At 46.4% G+C, this 16,898-nt stretch overlaps 1 protein-coding gene across 1 annotated transcript in view; it reads right to left on the bottom strand.

The window, feature by feature from the left end:
• RAP1B (RAP1B, member of RAS oncogene family) overlaps positions 1-14,913 on the bottom strand; it is a 37,883-nt gene extending 22,970 nt beyond the window's left edge. The window contains exon 1 of the mRNA XM_064166576.1: positions 14,744-14,913. The gene's annotated coding sequence lies outside the window, so the exon portion shown is untranslated. The remainder of the gene's footprint in view (positions 1-14,743) is intronic.
• Positions 14,914-16,898: the final 1,985 nt, after the last annotated feature.

Here is a 16,898-nt window from a genome sequence, read left to right as displayed (position 1 = left end):
CCAAACATTAGATGACAGATAAAGCAAATTAACTGCCTGATTATCCTGCTTACAATTACTAGTAGAGGGAGGGGGAGAGAGTGAAGGAAGAAAAACCCTGCTTCTCAGAGAGAGGACAGTAGCACTCAGATGGAACAAGATGACAATGGTCAGACACTTGGAGAAACAGCTCTGCTTCAGTCACAGGACCAACCAAAGTCATAGAATCAAAGAACCAACCAGGTTGGAAGAGACCTCGAAGATCATCCAGTCCAACCTATCCCCCAGTCCTAGCCAATCAACCAGGCACTAAGTGCCTCATCCAGTCTTTTCTTGAACACCTCCAGGGGTGGTGCCTCCATCACCTCCCTGGGCAGCCCATTCCAATGGCAAAGCCAAAGAATTAAGTCCTTCCAGATAAGGTATTTCCTACTTTGGGTAGTCTCAGCCAAACCTAAATTTAATTGTCTCTTCCATCCACACTCCACTAGATTTTGAGTCTCTTGGTTCAGAATCCCTTCTTCAGGGAAGCAACCAGGGAAGGGAGGATGTGTCCTGTTCTTAGTATTTCCCAAAGTCCTAAATTCTTATCCTTCAAATCCAAGCTTTAGATTGCTGCTGGTTTTTGTTGTTGTTTTTTCCCCAGAATAATTTCCATGCATGAGCAGCACCTTGACAACATAAGGCAGAGAGGAAACCACCAACATTTAGACGCGTTAGGGACTAAGCAATTCAGTTACTCAAAAGGGTAAGTGGTGTATCTTACCAAAAAAGAAACTGAAGTGCTCCAGAGCTGACTTTCACACTTATTTATAGAAAACATGATTCAGAAATCAATTCTGAAGACAAGACACACCAAAAAAACCTGATTGGGTCTAATTAAAGGCTTTTATAGTCAAGCCTCCTGGAAGCACAGCTATTTCATTACTAATGCAGAAGCTTTGGAAGCAAGTCAACTGCCTGGTAAACAAGGCTAGAAGCAGGTTTCATTTCTATTTTTTACCTGGTTTTGATAGCTTGTCTTGACAAGAGAAGGGCAGCAAGGCTGGTGAAGGGCCTGGAACACAAACCCTGTGAGCAGAGGCTGAGGGAGGTGGGAGTGTTTAGCCTGGAGTAGACTCAGGGGCGACCTCATTGCTGTCTACAACTACCTGAAGGGAGGTTGTAGGCAGGTGGGGTTGGTCTCTTCTCCCAGGCAACCAGGAACAGAACAAGGGCACACAGTCTCAAGTTGTGCCAGGGCAGGTCTAGGCTGGACGTTAGGAGGAAGTTGTTGTCAGAGAGAGTGATTGGCATTGGAATGGGCTGTCCAGGGAGGTGGTGGAGTCACCATCCCTGGAGGTGTGGAAGAAAAGCCTGGATGGGGCACTTAGTGCCATGGTCTGGTTGACTGGATAGGGCTGGGTGCTAGGTTGGCCTGGATGATCTTGGAGGTCTCTTCAACCTGCTTGATTCTATGATTTTATGACAAACAAGGGTGCTGTCAACTGGACAAAAAATAATTTGGGTAGCAATGATTTTGCTTGGATAAAATTACTGCTTCAGTTTTGTTCAAATGCTTTAACTGATGGCAGAGAATCACCAAAAAGCTGTTTGGGTGGTCAAACTTATCCAGTGACATGGAATTATACTAAAACACTTCAGAAAATAGGGAAAGACCTAGCAATAAGTTACTGCAGCACAAAGATGGCACCAAGGTTTAAGGTGCTCCTTGAACTGCCCGTGGGGACACTAACCCATAGAGAGAGCTTAACCATGTTTTGCTCCTTTCACTGAAGGGAACTACCTTCTGTAGTGTTTAAGGCCAGGCTGGAGGAGGCTCTACACAGTGTGAGGTGCCCCTGCCCATTGCAGAAGGGTTAGAATTAGATGATCATAGAAACAACCAGGTTGGAAGAGACCTCCAAGCTCAGCCAGTCCAACCTTGCACCCAGCCCTATCCAGTCAACCAGACCATGGCACTAAGTGCCTCATCCAGTCTTTTCTTGAACACTTCCAGGGACGGTGACTCCACCACCTCCCTGGGCATCCCATTCCAATGGCAAATCACACTCTCTGTGCAGATCCCTGTGGTCCCTTCCAACCCTGACTGGTTCTATGATTCTACCTCAATTAATACTGCATACAGGCACCACTTCCACAAAGCAGCTAACATAACCTTACTTTGTGACAATCACAGAATCAACCAGGTTGGAAGAGACCTCCAAGTTCATCCAGTCCAACCTAGCACCCAGTCAACTAGACCATGGCACTAAGTGCCTCATCCAGGCTTTTCTTGAACACCTCCAGGAACAGCAACTCCACCACCTCTCTGGGCAGCCCATTCCAATGGTGAATCACTCTGTGTGAGACTGCTTTCACTGTCTATAATGAATACATTCTAAGGATGAAAACTGCCCTGCTTAAAACCACTGATACCTCAAGATGAAAGCTTCCCAATGTGAGAAACTAACAAGCATGTGCAACTTGCAGTTGTTTCAAAGCAAGTGATGTAATGCACTTTTGTAAGCTTCTAAAAACTGCTGTGCTTTTAACACTTACTGAGTTCAAGTTTCAGCTGTGTGCAAAAATTCAAATGTGTCAATTCAAATTTGGAGTCTTTTCTAAAACCTAAAGCTTATAGTTTGTTTAAGCCTAAATTGTGTTTGTAACATAGATTAGATTTGTTCTTGGTGACTGTTTGCCATGGCTTTGTATTTCCTGCCTATTGGCCACTGTCCCTCATGAAACTTGCTTGTGCATGTCAGACTTTCAGCTAAAACTATCATCTCAGAATTCCTGAAGAAACTGAGTTGAAAATATTTTGGGTTTTCTTGCTTGTTTGTTTGGGTTTTTAATGCTTGTAAACAAAATCCAGGCAGGCAATGGACACAAAAGAAAAATCACTCAGATTTTTACATGTACTACAAGTATATTAACCTCAGAGAATGCATAATCACCACATGAAGATACCCTGCAACAGATCAGCTAAATATTCATCCATACAGCAAGTTTTGAGAACTGAGGCAGCAATTTCCTGCTGTGAATTTGGCTCTGCAGTCATTACAGAGAATTATTTAGCTCTAAACTTTTACCAGTCAATGGACAGTCACATCGTGGCATACCCAACATAACTTACCTGATACACATCCTTCTGATATACAGGCTGGGCAGTGAGTGGCTGGAGAGCAACCCTGAGGAGAGGGACTTGGGATTGCTGGTGGATGAGAAGCTCAACATGAGCCAGCAGTGTGCACTTGCAGCCCAGAAGGCCAACCAGAGCCTGGGCTGCAGCAGCAGGAGTGTGGCCAGCAGGGCCAGGGAGGTGATTCTCCCCCTCTATTCTGCTCTGGTGGGATCTCACCTGGAGTCCTGCATCCAGTTCTGGAGTCCCTATGACAAGAGGGATGTGGAGATGCTGGAGCATGCCATGAGCAGAGCCACGAGGATGCTCAGAGGGCTGCAGCAGCTCTGCTGTGAGCACAGACTGGAAGAGTTGGGGCTGTTCAGTCTGGAGAAGAGGAGGCTCTGACGTGACCTTCTTGTGGCCTTCCAGGATCTGAAGAAGGCCTACAAAAAAGCTGGGGAGAGACTTTTTATGATATCAGGTAGGGACAGGAGTACAGGGAATGGAGCAAAGCTGGAGGTAGGGAGATTCAGACTGGACATGAGGAGGAAGTTCTTCAGCATGAGTGGCGAGAGCCTGGAATGGGTTGCCCAGGGAGGTGGTTGAGGACTCATCTTTGGAAGTCTGAAGTCTTTTAGGCCAGACTGGATGAGGCTCTGGCCAGGCTGCTCTAGGGTAGGGTGTCCCTGGCCATGACAGGGGGTTTGGAACTAGGTGATCCATGTGGTCCCTTCCAACTCTGACTGATTCCATGATGAAATCACGGAATCACAGAAACTTTCAGGTTGGAAAAGCCCCTCAAGATCACCAAGTCCAACTAATAACTACTCTACAAACCATATCCCTAAGCACCACCTCCAAACAAACAGAAATCACAGAAACAAAAGCAGATATCTAAAGCATTTGTTTGTCTCCATAATCACTACAGTAAATATCTTTGAAGCTACAAAACCCATTAAAATCAGCAGGACTACAATTACAGCACAGAAATTTTCAGAGTCAAGATACATCTCTCTTAAAAATGCAGTCATGTACAGTTTGAAAGGTACTTCAAGGATAAAGGTGCCAGCTGGCTTAAGATACTCTCTTCTGGAGAAAGGCAGCTTAATTTCTGTTGCAGAAACAAGACCTAGCCTCAAATTCCAGGTGGTATCTGCTTAACTGGCAATCTTAGCTCTGCTCTGATTGTGACACTGGCTTCTGAACCAGTAATGCCTTGTATTGGGTTTCCTTCTGCAGACATAAGGCAATGCTCAGCTCAACTGCAATTTCAATACTGAGTTTTTGTCCCTCCTGCCTATTTCCCCTCTATAACCACACATCATATACAACCCTGGCAACACCAGAGCTTGCACATGGGAGTATCATTACTTGTACTTCTTCATGATTAAAAGTTTGGTTTCACTTCAGCTTTTTTTTTTAAGGTTAGTAACACATCTTTGAGGCACAGACATTGAGATTTCCTTCATCACTACATGATCTTTTGTTACTGTTCATTTAAGACAGGCTAATGTAAGCCCTTCATATACAAAGCATCCTTCCACAGTACTATTTACATCAATACACACAAGCTAGATGTGGCTCTGGGCAACCTGATCTAGTGGAAAGTGTCTATGCTCATGGCAGGGGAGTTGGAAGTAGATGATCCTTGAGGTTCCTTCCAACCCTAATACAAATCAGGTTGGTAGCACAAAAGCATTTTTACAAATTCCCATGTGTCATCTGAATTAGGATCAGAAGTTTTAGCTGTTGAAAGGACACTGATCCCATGCAAACTGAGAATACTAGCTACTACCATTCATTAAGAGCAATATAATTAGTTCTTCCATGATAGATGAACCAGCCCAGCAAAGTCCCAAGTAATTGTAACTCATGTCTGGTTTTGACCTTTCAATCAATACTTCCCTAATAGAAACACAGTACTTGAACACGAGCAGCAAACCTCACTGGAAGTCACCCAAATGATACCTAATTTCACAAGCAGTTCTTTTGTTAAAGCCTGAGACAGCTGTTCTAAGGTTAAGCTGAGAGAAAGTGCACACAAACATCCAGCAACAACCACCAGCTTCTGCCACGTGGTTCTGCAGCCTCTGCAACAACGGAGGTGCAACCTCAACTGCTTCTTCTCACAGCTTATTAGCCGAGTCCCCCGAAAACGGTGGGGCTGTACAAAGTCTGAAATGCATAACTGAAGTAGCTGACACTTGGGCAGAACATTCTGTTCCGTTTCTGGCTGGGAGGCAGTAGCATCTTGTACATAGGGACTGTAGCAACTCAGGAACGTTCCAATTCACAAACATACCTTGACTAGAAGATGACAACTGTAGAAGCTGACCTCCACGCTTCTGCCTTTATGCAGGCAACTGCTAAATTATCACTTCAGACAAAGATGAGACACCCCTCCCCATCAAACAACAACCCCTAACCAAACCCCCCCCAACAAAGCAACCACCTAAACCAAAACCACCACCAAAAAAACCCCAGACCCCACAATCCAACAACAAAGCCCTCAAACAACCCAAAAACCCCACCAACCTAACAACAAAACATAACAAACTCCCCTCACCCCCCACTAAAACGAATGCTGGCTTACTGTGACATGCCCAGTTGTGAACTACAGTAATTCTACACCTGCACTGAGAGCTACTAACGCATCCTAGCCCCAGGTCTTGTTTAATAGGTCAGGAAGTTGGAAGAAAGGGAGCAATCTGACAGTTTCGAGCAGGAACCCAAAGGTTCAGAATTCACACTTGCAAACCTGAGCTGGCAGACACCCACACAAACAGCTGAATTATTTTAACCAAAAGGATTTGAATTACACTGTGTTACATGGGCAAGATCTTCAGTAGTTCTCAAATTAATGATGGTGAAACTAGTCTCCACAAGAGTCTATTTGAATCTCATGATCATAGAATCAGTCAGGTTGGAAGAGACCTCCAAGCTCATCCAGTCCAACCTATCCCCCTGTCCTATCCAATCACCCAGACCATGGCACTAAGTGCCTCATCCAGTCTTCTCTTGAACACCTCCAGGGATGCTGACTCCACCACCTCCCTGGGCAGCCCTAGTTCTTGTTTAGACCATACTTTTCAGTTGCTCTGCACCTTCAAAGCTTGCCATTTCCTAGAGAAACCTGTCCTACACTGTGACTTAAGTTGATGTCAAATCACAGAACAACAGAATTGTCAGTCAGAACTAGAAGGGACCTCAAGAACCATCTAGTTCCAATCCCTCGCCATGGGCAATGACACCTCACACTAGACTGGGTTGCCCAGAGCCACATCCAGCCTGGCCTTAAAGTTTTCCAGGGATAAGGCTTCGACCACCTCCTCGGGCAACCTGCTCCAATGTCTCACTAACCTCATGGTTTAGAAATCAAACAGATACTTTGAGAAGGTAGCAACTAAGATCTAAACCACACTGAAATTGAAAACTGGCTCCAGAGGTCTGGATGGGAAGACCTTTCCAAATATAAAGTGATGCTTTATGACAATCAAAGTATTTGAAGATGTATTTAACTACATCTTAAACCTTTTCATGAAGAGTTTCACTTCCAACAAGTTAAATATATGCACCTCAAAATATTTCTGAGAGAGAATGACTTTTCAGTCCACCCTGACTCTTCCAGAGAAACAAGTTTACCCTTAAAGAAACCACAGTCCTGTATTTCCACATGGCTTACAGTGCTCCTACTTCACCCTGCCCATGGCTCTTTTACAGTTGTTGGGATCTATTGCTTCAGCTTTCTGTAGATAAGGCTGTGAATAGTTCCTTATTTTCACTTCTACTATCACAGCAGGTTCACCATTCAGCTTTGAAAAAAGGCTTGGGCTTTTCTCCATGAGATTTACAGCACCAGATTCCATTTAAAAAGTAGTGCACAATAAAATGACATCATGGAAGAACTACCTTACCTGAAAACAAGGATTTTCAAGTCGATACAGTTGTCCTGGGAAAAAAAAAACACTTCAAACTGTGTCTTAAGATCTTGCCTCTGGCTAGAAGCAGGATGTACTTTCAGTGAGCAAGACTGCACACTGCACAAGATATTGGTCACTGCAGTTAAATTAAGTCCAAACTAGCATGCCCTTAACCTTGCTTCTCCATCAGTTCCCTGCCTAGACAGGACCCAGATTTCTAGAAGAAAAGGAAGAGGCAGCATCAGGACTTCTTTGTTCTTCAAGAATAAATCTGTACAACCTATTGATCTTTCCACTCCAGGCTTCACAAGAAATATTCCTATTTTCTCAGTCTAATTCCTACTCACATACCTACAGCACTTTTCTCCTTAGATTACTCTTAAGAGTTTGATGAAAAGCAACACACAGATCAAAAAGATGCCAACAGCAGCACACAGAGTGGCCTAAAGCACTTAATTGTAAAATAATTTCTTTCCAGCTACTCAGTTTCTGCAGAACTTCAGTTACAATACTTCAGTTTTCTATGTGAGATCTCTGCCTGAGCTTCAATTTAGCTTAGGGTGTTTCCTGAAATGAAAGGTTTAATGAGCCTCTTTTTGTCTCTGATCTCTCTAAAAAAAAAAAAGGCAATGTATTTGCTCAAATATAAAGAAAGGTGAAAAGGTAACAATAAACTAAGAACATACTATGAGCAGAAACAGGTACTCTGCCCTGGTAAAACCACACCGGCAATACTGTGTCCAGTTTTGGGCTCCCCAGCTCAGGAGAGACAGGGACCTGCTGGAGAGAGTCCAGCAGAGAGCCACGAGGATGAGTGGGGGGCTTGAGCATCTTCCCCATGAAGAGAGACTGAGAGCCCTGGGGCTGTTTAGTCTGGAGAAGAGAAGGCTGAGAGGGGATCTGAGCAATGCCTATCAATAGCTGAGGGGTGGGGGTCAAGTGGAGGGGGCCAAGCTCTTTTGGGTGGTGCACAGCAGTAGGCCAAGGAGCAATGGATCCAAACTGGAACAGAGAAGGTTTCAGCTCCACATGAGGAGAAACTTCTTTACAAGGAGGGTGACAGAGACCTGGAACAGGCTGCCCAAACTGATTATGGAGTCTCCTCCTCTGGAGCCTTTCCAAACCCACCTGGATACATCCCTATGTGAACTACCCTAGGTGATCTCGCTTTGGCAGGGGGGTTGGACTCAATCTCTGGAGGTCCTTTCCAGCCTCTAACACTCTTGTATCAATCAGATATGCTTGTTTCTCTCTAGTATTCATATATAAAAAAAACAAAGCAAGAAAATATTCTTACTTGTGGTGTACATCTGAAGACTAAGCATGCTATTAAGTGGAAGTTATGAATGCCCATTTATTTCATAGCATCACAGACCTATCAGCCTCCAAACTTACTCAATGCCCAGGATGACCTGGATCAAGTAGCAGTGCACCTCTTTGCTGACATCCCACCTTACCTACTATTTCAGTAAAATAAGACACATCAGACTAAGGATTCTCCAGCAAGACAGTTAACTGTTCTTGCCTCTTCCAGTGCTCCTTGATGGCACAGGATTACTACAGTCTCTTTTTTTCCCACCAAGTGCTAAGCTGACAACTGTCATCAGGTTCTAGAAGGGTGCCATAATGTCAAATAACTGATGTCAACAAAAAGTTGGATTTTTAACATAGCATTTCCCAGCCCACAAAGAACAAAAGTCCAAGGTAACTCAAGCTGTAGAATTGTATTCAATGAATATTGTTGAGATAAAACTATCTTGGAAATTCACCTGTATACTGGTATAATACACACAAGTGTTCTGAAGGCAAAGTCACATTTGCCAGGACCTCCTTTCTGATGCCACTCATCAGAAAACACATGAGAACAATCAGCATTTTCTGTACACTTGCACCCATCAACATTAAGTAACAAAAAGGATCGTTCTCTGAATGGAAATAATACCACCACACTCACAGAATGCCTACTGCCCATCAATTTTCCATTTAAGGAAGTCAGAAGGGTCAAAGAAAGACACCACAACAGATTCTTATACATTCTAACTATACAAATACAACTCCAGAAGAGTGAAAGGTATTCATTTATACATTTCCCCAACACCAAGGAAATCCTTCAGCATGCAAAAAGCAATCACACAAAGCAAAGCAGGTTGTGTCTCTAGGTCGTTTTGTCCACCAAGTTATCAGATGTACAAAATGAAAGATCTTTGCAATGAAATGTCTGAGGAGGGCTACTGACTGCATCTTACAATGTCTAACAATTCACCTCAACCACTTCACATCTGCAAGATTAACAGAAGAGGTTCCTGCACAGCATTGTTGTTGACTTGCTCCCACACTTACCAAATCACAGAAGTCTGGGTACACAGCCAGTCTCAACCACAAATGTCACATAATAAACAAACAAATTAGTCCTAAATACTGTACTGCAGAGAGTAAGGTTCCTAGCTAACTTTCACTTAAGAGATTACTTCCATTCCATGTTCCAGTTTACCTCAGGAGCTGCAAGCCACACTGCAGCTTTCCACTAGCCTTCTAACGAATCACTTTTGGGGGAAGCATCAAATAAGATGTTACAGAAGTTTGATTAACTGCAAGCAAGGACTGCAGAATTGCACAGTTTAACTATTGTATTGTCTGGCTTCAGATGCAGTCCAAAAACTGTTCAGCATACCAGCTTCATCTCAAGTGAAAAAGTATTGAAATCTTTAGGAAACAAGAGGCTGGATCTGGCCCTGCAACCATGGAAAACACTGATTTCAGCAGTGCTCATGCACACTTGGAACACCTGCCAATTCCTGCACCTTCCCTCTTGAACTCCACATAGGTAACTTCTGTATAGCTGCAAGTCACCTTTAACACAGGTGTGGTGGTACTCTTTTTGTTTCTTTCTGGTATATTAAGAATGCTCTAGAGAATTTTCTCTTCACTGCAAACACAAAAAGAAGAGGGAAGACACAACTGGTTAGGTTGTAGAATCAGAGATTATGAGTGGGGGGGAAAAACAGGACAAGACTTCAAAAGCTAAGACAACTAATATGGAGAAAAAGAAGAAACAGTTGCAGGGACTATCTGTGCTCACAAATTATTCCAGATTAACTGAAGAGGTGGATAGCCAACACACATTATTTGGGCAGTGGACAGAAAATTCATTTCAGTATAAAACTTTCACCAAATTATGAAGCCACAACAAAGGAAGTATTGTTGAACCAATTTTTGCCCTTTAATCCAGATTACCTGCTGAAATCATTACTTAATAATAACTGTCATAATTAAAGCAAGAGGAGCATTCACCTGAATATCAATTAATTTTGTTGCAAGGAGCACATGCACCTCAGTTTCTTTTTTCAAAGACAAAAATTACAGCTACAGATGCTTGCTTTGTCTTCAGTTATGACAATTACAGATGCTTGCTATGTCTTCAGTTCTGAAAATTAACTGTTCTCCTGTTACTTCAATACTGTCCAGAAATTTAACAATACAATGTTTCTCACAGCTCTGTGATAAGAGTTATATTGAAAATTATTTCAGGAGTAACAGAGACACACAATATCTTTTTTGCAGAAGACCTGGTCAAGTCATTCAGATTTAGGACACCTTCCTGTGTTACAACAGCTGCAGGAATGATATGAAGTGATCTAAGAAATTAGGGGCTGCATGAAGAGAATCTCAGGCTGGAAAGAAACATGAGATGCTGCTTCTCTGACACAGGATGCCCATTAGAAGGGATAGGCTGTCCCAGTCCTGCACTATGGTCTGGCCTTCCTCCCTTGGTCAGAAATGAACTAACCATATGTACTGTAATTGGCAGTCTCTTTTCATGGTTGTGTAGCAGGAATTTACTTCAAGTAACACCAAGTCCTTAGATTACTAACTAGAAGGTTGAGTGGAACAGCATAGAAGACATCGCTAAATGCCTCCTCTTATGGTTCACATCTGAAGTTCCCTCAACTTCCAGAGACCTTCCTATAGAGTCATATAGGCACATTCACTCTACTGCTTCAGTAGTAAAAAGTACTACTTAAAACTTGCTCTTGATTCTGAATAGCTACAGGGCCCCTAAATCATCTTCTATTTCAGAAGTTGCCTCATAGGCAGATTTCAGCCTTTATAGCATTTACCACCTCACTTCCTTTCCTTGTGGCTAGAGGAAAGGAACATGCAGTAGCTCAAAAGAGCACACACAGAGGTACACACAACAACTAAACCAATCTTTTCACTTGTAGTTGTCCAGTGTTTCTTTAGGCATTCTAAAGCTCGAGAGGTAAGAGCTTCAGGTTAGAATCTATCACAGCTTTTGAAAGTAGTCTCATTCAACTGCTCCATGAAGAAACAGTTTGTACCAGCAAAGGTCTTTGACTTTCTCCAAACAATGCTTGCCTCCTACAGGCAAACTGCCATAGCCTAATCGGAATTTCCTCTACTATTCCTGTCCCACTCAGTTTGCTCATGGCTGACAGGACCAAAGGAGATAAGTGATACACAAGATACTTTAAGTGAGATACTAAAGATACCTGCAGTCAACTTCTAAACAACTTAGAAAACAGGTTTCTTATTAACAGCATCCAGGCAAGAAAAAAAACCTTTCTTTTCCCTGCTTTATCCAAGAAGAATGGAAACTGACCATTTTAACCATGTCTAAGCAGGAAAACAAAGTCTGCCTTTAAATATAAAGGTGCAATTACTGTAGATACTCCTTCAATCTCTCCGAACACAGAGGCTGTCTAAAACATCCCTCTACCTGACCTAGATGCAACAGAACACATCAGAAGCCTGCCCCATCTCAGAAGGGATTCAGTATACTGATATAGCTGGTACACTTCAGTCTGCCTTTTTATTTGTTCTGAGAGACAAGAGTAGCAAGAGTCACAACCACAAGCTAAACGAGAGCTTCTGCCACACCAGGTACGCTTAAGTGATCTGTTTATTAAGGCAGCAATTACATTAACTCCCACCAACTTGCAGATCTCAGTTAGGTATCTGAGAGTTGCCTAAGTGTTACTGAGATGGGCCAATTCTCTACGACCTGCCTACTCTTATAGCACACACCCAAGGACAAAGTGCCTGCTTTTATCTCTAAGATATACTTACTCTTAAGAGCACCTCTCCATACCCAATTCCAAGCAGCTACCGGAGCTGTGCAGATGACAGGATTTGCACTACAGCAGTAAGCACTCAAGCACTTCTGTGACTCTTTCACTTCCCACATCCCAGATGATAGGTGGACAACTGTTTATTTTAGTTCCCAGTCACATTTACTGACTCTTAGATCACAAGCTACGTTGTAGCCTTCAGCACACTTCCTTCCTCAGCTATACAAGTAATTCCCCTCTCCTTTTGCAGGCCCTCACCTAGATTCCCATCTGTTTGCCTCTGCTCCAGAAAGAGTTCTCAATTAAAAAGACAGTCGGTTTTACTCTGCAAAACTGGCACAGCACAAAGAGAACTGTTATGGCTCACTGTTCAGATTTATTTTTGACAAACTGTCCTACAGCAGAGCTTTGGAACAAAACTGCACCATTTTAATTCCACTCAGAAAACTTATGTGGTGCACATATGCAGTAAGAGACACAAGAATCACAAAGACAGTAAAAAGACTACTGGGTTAGGGGTTTGCCCATACACAAGTTCTGGGTTTGTGCTTATAGTCTTTCACCTCTGTTTTGCAGATTATTTCATCCTCAAGCAGACAAGACAGGTGCTCCAAGATCAGCTTTGCTGAAAAGGTGATACATGACATTTATATTGTGCACAGTGCAACCCCAAACCCAGTTATTTAGCTACAGATAATCACAAAGCTTCACACCACAGCTTCAAACTGAACTTGGAAGTAGTTCATACCACTACAAGAAGCATCCCTGAGAACACACAGGTATCAAGGAATAAAACATCACCATCTAATTAGTTCCAAAGTTTATTTGCAGAGCCTTTGATGTGAAGAGCCAAGGTAACCTCTACTGAACTCGAGTATTTTTAGCTAGAGTGAAGTTTACAGGATTGACTTTGAGCAAGAGTAAAAAGGATGTGACAAATAAAGGGAAAATACTTGACTGTAGCAAATTTGGTGGTTGTTTCTTGTCTTCCTTCAAAAGCATGTGATTTTAACAGAGAGTCAAGTCATCCAAGAGATGATTACCTGATTAATTTTTCAAGCTTTCCACAAATGATTCTTTTCCAAAGGGCAAATAAATTTGGGGTTGAACGGTTACATTGTTACATAAGAAACACAGAATCAGCCAGGTCGGAAGAGACCTCCAAGCTCATCCAGTCCAACCTAGCACCCAGCCCTATCCACTCAACCAGACAATATGATTGCTTCTTAGCCTTTTAATTTGTGAAGAGTATTTTGTGCCTTCTCTTTTGTAATTTCAATGTATATTTTACTGTGAAAGAGCACTGACAAAGTCTTTGTTGTACACTGTCCACACATTTCACACTGGGTTAAGATAGGACTGTGACACGATGAAAATAACAAATCACATTAAGCAAAACATTTAAATGCAAGCACACGCACACGACCTGTGTCATTTCCAAGCTGGACATCTCTGAAATACTCTCTTGGAGCTACACACAACCTTATTATCATTCCTGCAACAGCACTGGAAAAAGACTTCTCTCTTTTTTTGTGTTACCCTGAAGAGCACAAGCCACCCCTTTAAGGCAGAAATGAGAGTAAAAGCACACTCATCTTTTTTGCAGGAAACCTTGGTTTATTATCCCCTTTCTTTTTGGTAACCCAAGGCCAGAGCAAACCCGCTTCGATTTGGTTCTATTTTCCCCTCTGTAAACTTCTCTTTCTCTCGCCTGCTCCTTCACAGACACACGCAGAAGGGCACGATGTACCCCAGGCTTACTGGACGGGCTGGGCGCAGGAAGCGCCAGTCACATTTTTCCATGCGTTTTGACACGAGCGGTGGGGTGTTCAGACGAGATGAACATCCCTGGCAGCCTCTTTTCCGTTTTATTTTGCGATAAGCAAAAGAGGAACTGGCCGGCCGCGACGCCGCCTGTTTGTCCCACTCCGCGGCTACCCCAGGCGCAAGAACCCGGCGGGCTGCGGGCTGGGCGGGCTGCGGGCTGGGCGGGCTGCCCAGCCGGCCGCACCCGGCCTGCTCCCCCCCGCCTCGCCCCCACACACCGGCCGGAAAGAGCGCGCAGCTTCTTCCCGACGACCGGACTAGGTGGGGCTCCAGCTCGGACTTCCCGCTGACAACGACGACGGCAGCCGGGGACCGTCCCCTTCCCCGCCCGCGGCGGGGCCGAGCCGAGCCGGGCGTCACCCGCCCCTCCCCGCACCCAGCCGGGCCCCACGTCGCGGCCCCGAGCCGCGGGGTTACAACTTTCCGCTTCCGTTCCAACTTCTGCTCCGGGGAGCGGCGGGAGGCGGCCGGCGGCACAGGGCAGGGCCGAACGCTCGGCTCGGCTGGCAGCGGCCGGCCCTCACCGCCCTGCTCCTTCCTTCCCCCACCCTAGCCCCCGCCGTGTCCCCCCCCGCGCTGTCCCCCTGTGCCTGAGGCCGGACGAGGCGGCGGCTCCGAGTTCCTCCTCCGCCATGTTTCAGGCTCCTGCCCCTTCCCTCACAGCGCGCCGCTCCTCACCGCCGCTCAGCCCCCCCCTCCCCTCCGCTCCGCCGCCCCCACCGGCCCGTCCCCGCCCCGCCGCGCCACCTGTACCAGACACGCCGACTTCCCACCTCACCACCGCCCTAGCGGCCCGGCCCACGCTTCTCCCCGCGACCTACCGGACAGCGCCTCCCGCTCCCCGCCGCCGCCTCGCCGGCCGAGCCCGCTGCGCTCCGCCCGTCGCCCGCTCCGTTCCCTCTCGCTGCCTGTACCGGGGCGCGGCTTGGGGCCGTCGCCGTGACGCCGCACGCCCAGCCTCGCTCTGGCGCGGCGGGGCGGGGGCGGCGCGGAGGGAGGGCTGACCTCGCCGCTCCCCTCCCCGTGCGCAGGCGCGGGGCACCGCGGCCGCCCCTCCCCCCCTCCCCCCAGCCCCCGCCCCGCCAGCGGGGCCGGCGCGGTGCAGCGGCCGGGGCGCGGTGGCTGTGGCGGGGCAGGGGCAGCCCTGCGCCAGCTGCGCATGTATACGTGCTCAGGCGGGAGGGAGAGCGGCTAGGAGGGGGTGGCCGCTGCGTGGGCGGCGTTACCCTGGCTGGAAGCCCCGCTGGGGTCGGGCCGGGCTGCCCGCTGTGTGGTTCTGCGGCCTTCCCTGGGCTGCCGCCGGCCTGCCGCCGCCGCCTGCGCCATCAGCGAGGATGGGCGTGTGGAGCCGGGGTCGCGAGTGCTGGCCGCCTGGCGTGCGGGGGGGGACGTTAGCTCCGGGATGGGGCACGAGTGAATGTAGCCTTTGAGCGGGTTGGAAAGTGTGGTGAAAGCTGGCGGCCAGAGCTCCAAGGTGGGCTTGCGGTAGCAGGCCAGCGATCTGTCGCCTGTCCCCAGCCCTGTCGGATGCTTGTGAAGGTGCTTCAGGCTCCATAGCAACGCGTGCCTCGGGATAACACAAGTGCCCTCTCTCCTCGAGTTCTTTGTCAGCCCCCGAGCAGGAGCTGCGGGCTTGGCTTGTAGGTGGCTCGAAAGCACATTGCAGTGCTTTAAGTCAGTTTAGAGCATCGAGAACAGGCAACGTAACGACAGTGGCAGCGTTTCTCTCGTTTCTAGAGTCTGGAGGTCCACTGATGAAGGGCGTTGGTAGAATTGCAACGTGCTACTGTTTTTATGCTGATCATTACACCTTTCAACCTGAGCAGCCTGTCGTTAGCCCTGCTGACACAAAGCAGGGTGCCCATTGCCTGCAAATAATCACATCTTGCCTTAACCACCTCTAGTTTCAGGCCTCAGTAATGCAAGCAGAATTTTTTTTCCTCTTGAGTACCACTAATATTTTCCAGTTACAAAGGGCTGAACTGATAAAAAAAGTGCATTCATGTCTGTTAGGAAACTCTTAGTAAGCAAATAGTTAACGTGGTAGGCTGAGATAAAACTTTTTGTTCAGAGGAAGTTCAGAGCAGAGTGTGTAAAACTGGCAGGAAGTTGCAGTGAGGCTTCTGGCAAGGAGAGTGGGTGTGGAGGAAGCACAGGCTTTCTGTCTGCAGCACGGAGAGAAAGGGCAATTCAAAATGAGCAACTGCAGTTCCCCAAGTTAACAGGAGGGAGGATTCCTTGCTATAAATGTTTGGTGGAGGCAGTTTCAAATGGATGCGGAGACAGCTTCAAATGGATGCGGAGAAGATGCTAGAGCTCAGAGCAAGTGGGGGTAAAGGATGACCTGTGAAAGGAGCTGCTCTTGGTGTGAGAAGCTTCATCTAGATTCAGGGCATCCAGAAAGTTGACAAAAAAAAACCCCACAGCATTTCTCTGTTAGCCTGCTGCTCGTAGTCACCACTGTCATGAAATCTCTTCCAAAGTCCAGGTAAATCTCTTGGTGTTTTACAGCTTAAATCCTTGTGCAGCAGCTCCATAATGAAAGCTGTAAGTGATGGATAATGAGAGAGGGCTCAGGATGGGAGAAAGCCAAGTGCCTACAAACCAGTCCTTTCTCAGTTGGCTGTCCTGCATGGGGCAAAATAGATCATCGAGTCAGTCAGGGTTGGAAAGGACCACAAGGATCAGACAGTTCCTACCCCCCTGCCATGGGCAGGAACACCCTTCTCTAGATCAGGCTGGCCAAAGCCTCATCCAGCCTGGCCTTAAACACCTCCAGGGATGGAGCCTCAACCACCTCCCTGGGCAGCCCCTTCCAGGCTCTCACCACTCTCGTGATGAAGAGCTTCTCCTGATAAAATACAGTCTCTCAAGTGGAGGGGGAGCTGGGAGTGCTGGTGGATGACAAGTTGGCCATGGCACAGCAATGTGCCCTTGTGGCCAAGAAGGCCAATGGGCTCCTGGGGGACATTAAGG

Source organism: Pogoniulus pusillus, chromosome 27, assembly GCF_015220805.1.
Source record: "Pogoniulus pusillus isolate bPogPus1 chromosome 27, bPogPus1.pri, whole genome shotgun sequence".
Classification (NCBI taxonomy): Eukaryota; Metazoa; Chordata; class Aves; order Piciformes; family Lybiidae; genus Pogoniulus; species Pogoniulus pusillus.
The sequence above is the reverse complement of the archived record's forward strand: the minus strand, read 5'-3'. Positions and strand labels throughout refer to the sequence as shown.